Raw genomic sequence first — 5,976 nt, 5'->3', positions numbered from 1 at the left:
TTATATTTCTTAACATTGGACGTGATCGTCTCTTACTAGGTTGCTAGCTACCGCTGCAACCCGGACTAATTCAAAAATTGTCAGGTATTGCTCTAGTTTGAATTAAAAAATTAGTATTATTGGTTAGACATAATAAATATTTTTGCATTTTACATAATAACTTAAGAGATTCTGAACTCAAAACTAAAATAAAAAAAAGTTGGAATTTTTCTCATTGAAAATATAAGACAGCAATATAGAGATACATAATTTACGGGTTAAGCCAACAAATTTTGAACTAAGATGATATAAAATTAATGGCGTATAAAATGGTGTAGCGAGTCAATTGAAGCAGAAAGAAAACCAAACTAGTTTTTAAATTTTTAGGTTATTTTTCTGCTTCGAATTAAAAAATGGGAATTATTGTTCAGAAACCATAAATAGTTTTGCTTTTTGCAGCTAAATAAAATTATATTTTTTTAAATTTTACTGAATTATACTAGTTTCAGTTGACAAATAAGATTTTTTTTCTTCAAGGAATCGAGCAGCTAACTAAGTCCAATATATACACTGGTATGTTATTCGAATGATCTCTTTTAATTAGGTTCCTAGCTACCGCTGCAAACCGGAACAATTAAAAAATATTTTATCTTTAATTACAGAAGGAACTAGATTTAGCAAGTTTTACTATTGAGACGAGTCGCTCTTACTATACTACAACATATAGTTCGTTAACACGAAATGTTTGCTTTGATGTATCTATTGGTACCAAAAATTCCTTCTTTAGAGTTTTGGTCACTATTGAGACAATCATAGTTTTGTTCATAAGAGTGTAGGTTACTATTGAGACAAGTAGCTATTATTAATATGGATTTTTTTAAAGTTAACTGTTTGATTTATTCAAAATTAAAATATATCTGAAAATAATGCAGCATGAAAAAACATCAAAAATGCAATTTTTTTTAAAAAATTTATTCTACTTTAAAAAGTATTTTATTTTTAAATACAAAAGAGACTAGATGTTGCAATTTCCTTTAAAATGAGCTATTATACAGCTCTCTATGATTTTCCAGTGCCCAGCTAGTTGAGGAGGAAAATCAAGCGGAAAGAAAAAAATATCCCGTTTGTGGAGAATAACTTAGTTAAAGTCATTTTTCTTGATTTTCAAGCCAATATATTTTCTTTGTTATTCAAGACAAAGAGTGATAAGTTTCATTAATAGGGGTTTTGGACAAGGTGGTTCTAATAGTGTAATTTTTGTTTTGATCTGACTCTTTTCTTAGGAGTTAGGGGTTTTTATATTTCTTAACATTGGACGTGATCGTCTCTTACTAGGTTGCTAGCTACCGCTGCAACCCGGATACTCCATTAAATTTATTTACACACTGCAAACTATCCAAAGAAATTTCATTTTTACTGTATTTCCGATTTCTAACAATGATTTCTACTAAGCTTCAAACTTTGGCTTAATTTTTCAAAGTTTCTGAATTTTTGTAATCCCTTGTTAAAGTATATAAAAATTTCATTTACCAGTTTTTTGCTCTTTAGGCAATTAAATATTTTTTTCATACTGGAGTCTATTCAAACATATGATTATTACATCAAGTCTGATTTCTAACAACGATTTCTAATAAACTTTGCTTTTCCACAATTCAATGTCTTTTCATACTGCAGTTTTATCAAAAATATTTGATTTTTAAAGTAAGTCCGATTTCTTAAAACAATTTCTACTAAGCTTCAAACTTTTGGTTTTCTTTTCAGAGGTTTTAGAATTTTTGTAATGCCTTGTTAAAACATATACAAAAACTTTTGCAATTACCAGTTTTTTGTTCTTTAGGCAATTTAATGTCATTTAATACTGAATCTTTTCATTAATAATTGATTATTACAGCAAGTCCGATTTCTAAAAATGATTTCTACTAAGCTTCAGACTTTCGGTTTTCTATTCTAATAAGTTTTTAGAATTGTTGTAATGCCTTGTTAAAATATATACAAATATTTTTGCAATTTCCAGTTTTTGTTCTTTAGGCAATTTAATGACTTTTCATACTGAATTTATTCATAAACATTTGATTATTACAGCAAGTCCGATTTCTAACAACGATTTCTACTAAGCTTCAAACTTTTGATTTTCGATTTTAGGGTTTTAAGATTGTTTTAATCCCTTTTCCAATATATACAGTTATTTTTTCAATTACCAATTTATCGCTCTTTAACCAATTTAATGTATTTCTCAATGCATGAAAATCTTCAATTTTTCCAACGCCACCAGGCCCCGGTAATTGGCACGCGGTAGGCTTCTATATATAGATTCTCACTGTCATTTGTCTTCTAAACGTAGACAATTTGAGCCTTTGCTTGATGTCATGACGTCCAATCATGTATAAGATAGATGAATGATGTCATAATACTAGACTCTAACCATATATGGCACAAAAGTAAATGCGATATTATAGTTTTAGCTATAATTGCATCAGTACATAATCGCTAATATTATGATGCAAACTGGAAAAATATTTATGGTATCTGAGAAATATTATCAATTTTTTAATTCAAACTAGGAAAATACCTGACAATTTTTAAATTAGCTTTGTTTTTTTTTTGTTCGATTTAATAAATGAAACTTTTATTTAGTCTCTTACTTCGAAGCTATAATTGTCTCCTGGAGCCAAACTTTTTTTGGCTCAATTTTTAAAGTGCGTACCCTATGTTTTGTGCTACATTTTCGTAGAAAACAATTTCAATTTCTTATTTTATTTTAGTTTTCAGTTCAGAATCGCTAAGGTTATTATGTAAAGTGCAAAAATATTTATGGTGTCTGAGAAATAATATTAATTTTTTTCTTGTTTCAAAATAGAGAAATACCTGAAATTTTAAAAATAGTTTTGTTGTAGGTTCAATTTCATCAACAAAAGTTTTATTCCATCTGTTACTTAAAAGTTATAACTATCTCCTGGAATCAAACTGTTTTTGGCTCAACTTCTAAAGTGCGTATCTTTTGTAGAAAAGAAATTCAATTTTTATTATAGTTTTCAGTTCAGAATCGGTAAGGTTATTTTGTAAACTGCAAAAATTTGTATGGTGTTCGAGCAATATTTTTTATTTTTTATTTCAAACTAGAAAAATATCTGAAAATTTTAAAATTAGTTTTATTTTTTGTTAGGAATTTGCAACTGCATACGGTACTTAAGCTTGTAACGTCATATTATAGTAAGAATTACTAAGACATTGGAAAAAAAATATGACAGAAGATTTAGTTGCAATTGTTATTGATAATGGATCAGGTATTTGTAAAGCAGGATTTTCAGGAGATGATGCCCCAAAAGCTATGTTTCCTGCTGTGATTGGACGTCCAAAACATACGGGAGTGATGATTAATTCAGGCAGCCAGGATGCTTATGTAGGCGATGACGCTCAAGCACAAAGGGGAATTTTGAGACTTAAGTATCCTGTAGAGCATGGAATTGTTACAGATTGGGACGATATGGAAAAGATTTGGCATCATACCTTCTACAATGAACTTCGCGTTGCCCCAGAAGAGCACCCAGTTTTACTCACAGAGGCTCCTCTTAACCCAAAAGCCAACAGAGAAAAAATGACTGAAATCATGTTCGAAACTTTTAACACCCCTGCTATGTATGTTGCCATCCAAGCCGTCCTATCCCTCTACGCATCTGGAAGAACCACTGGTATTGTTCTTGACTCTGGCGATGGTGTCTCACATACTGTACCCATCTACGAAGGTTATGCCCTTCCACATGCAATTATGAGATTGGACCTTGCTGGTCGAGATTTGACGGAATATTTGATGAAAATTTTAACTGAGCGAGGATATTCCTTTACCACCACTGCCGAAAGAGAAATCGTTCGTGATATCAAAGAAAAACTTTGCTATGTCACTTTGGACTTCGAACAGGAGATGGCAACTTCCGCCAGCTCAGCATCTCTTGAGCAAAACTATGAGCTGCCTGATGGTCAGGTCATCAATATAGGTAATGAGAGATTCAGATGCCCAGAAGTCTTATTCCAGCCATCTTTTCTCGGTATGGAGTCTGACGGGATTCACGAAACAACGTACAAAAGTATCATGAAATGTGACGTTGACATAAGAAAGGATCTCTATGGCAGCATCGTTTTGTCTGGTGGTTCTACCATGTTCCCTAGGATTGCTGACAGAATGCAAAAGGAAATAACTACCATTACACCATCCACCATGAAGATCAAAGTCATTGCCCCTCCTGAGCGTAAATACACCGTATGGATCGGTGGATCTATCTTAGCTTCCCTCTCAACATTTCAACAGATGTGGATTTCTAAGCAGGAATACGATGAGTCTGGACCATCCATTGTTCACAGAAAATGCTTTTAACTTGCTTATGCAAATAGTAAACATGCCAAAAAATGTGATTTTTGTTAAACTTCTTCTGTTGAAAGAAGAAACCATCATCATTTTATGGTTAACCTTGCTTCGACAATGGATTAAGACTGACTTAGATAGATAGTGGTTACCATTCCTTAGTCAGGTAGGAAAGACAGTTTTTTATCACTTTCAAGTTTTTTTCAAAATATCCGGGTGTCAGCAAATAACTAGCAACCTAGTGAGAGACGACCACGCCCATAGTAAAAAAAAATTGCCCATTATTCCTAAAACTATAATCACATCATAAAACTAAGTACGCTATTAGAACCTTATTCTCCAATACTCCTATGTAGGAAACTAACTGCCCCTTGGCTTGAAAAACAAGGAAAATATATCAGTTCAAAAATCAAGAAAAGTGGCTGCACTTCCGCATCGTATTGCGCATCGAAAGCAGGTTTGTTTTTCCGTTTTTTTCTCCCCATTCAAGCTTGGACGTGATGGTCCCTTACTAGGTTGCTAGCTACCGCTACAACCCCGATTCTTTGAAACAGAAAGAGATGAACTTCAAACAATCAAGTAGATAACTAACTCGATTGTATACAATGATTTGTTATTCCTATGATCGTATTTTAATGTAACAATAAGTAAATAAAGCACAAGTAATTTCTATTACGCTACATATATTTTATTTTCTAATAAGCTTGCATTCTTTGCTTATAATACAGTTCAGTTCTAGACTGGACAATAATGTCCTTAAGAACGAGGATTGGGAGTTTGCCCGAGTTTTAATTAAGTTGCTAGCTATTCAAGCCAAAGGGCGGTAAGTTTCCTTTATAGGGGTTTTGGACAAGGCGGTTCTAATGATGAACTTTTTATTTTGAGAACAGTTTGAACAGTTTTAATTAACTAAATCGAGATTTTATGTAATGACGTAAGTTACAACTGGGGTTCGTTCTATGAACCCCACTTCGTTATTCGTTATATGATTACAAACCAGAAAAAACTACAGCTTTTTCTTCTCTGAAATAGTAAGAGACTAACCTCAAATAGTCAAGTAGCTAATATAGTCCAATGTATGCAATGGTTTGCTATTCCAATGATCGTCTTTTCATGTAATGGCTTATTATATTTCTTAACATTGGACGTGATGGTCCCTTACTAGGTTGCTAGCTACCGCTGCAACCCTGATTCTTTGAAACAGAAAGAGATGAACTTCAAACAATCAAGTAGATAACTAACTCGAATGTATACAATGATTTGTTATTCCAATGATCGTCTTTTAATGTAACAATAAGTAAATAAAGCACTAGTAATTTCTATTATGCTACATATATTTTATTTTCTAATAAGCTTGCATTCTTTGCTTATAATACAGTTCAGTTCTAGACTGGACAATAATGTTCTTAAGAACGAAGATTGGGAGTTTGCCCATTAAGTTTGGTAAATTTTCATAATAATTTTTGATCCCTTTTACAAAATGGCCATCTCATTATTTTTGGTGATAGAGAATTTGTGCTAAATTTAGGCCAAAATGATGTTCAGTGACACAAAGTTGTGTAAAACCAGTTTATTTGAATGTGATTTTTTTTTGCTCTTTAAAAGACGTGCTAGAAAAAAAGAAGAAGTTTTAATAAGGA

General features: G+C 32.1%; 1 pseudogene; it reads left to right on the top strand.

Moving 5' to 3' along the window:
* Positions 1 to 3,220: 3,220 nt before the first annotated feature.
* LOC148955317 (actin, cytoplasmic pseudogene) lies at positions 3,221 to 4,348 on the top strand (annotated as a pseudogene).
* Positions 4,349 to 5,976: the final 1,628 nt, after the last annotated feature.

This window comes from Artemia sp. Qi Xiang Cuo, chromosome 2, assembly GCF_049724085.1.
Source record: "Artemia sp. Qi Xiang Cuo chromosome 2, ASM4972408v1, whole genome shotgun sequence".
NCBI classification, from domain to species: Eukaryota; Metazoa; Arthropoda; class Branchiopoda; order Anostraca; family Artemiidae; genus Artemia; species Artemia sp. Qi Xiang Cuo.
This window is presented reverse-complemented; position numbering and strand designations above follow the sequence as displayed.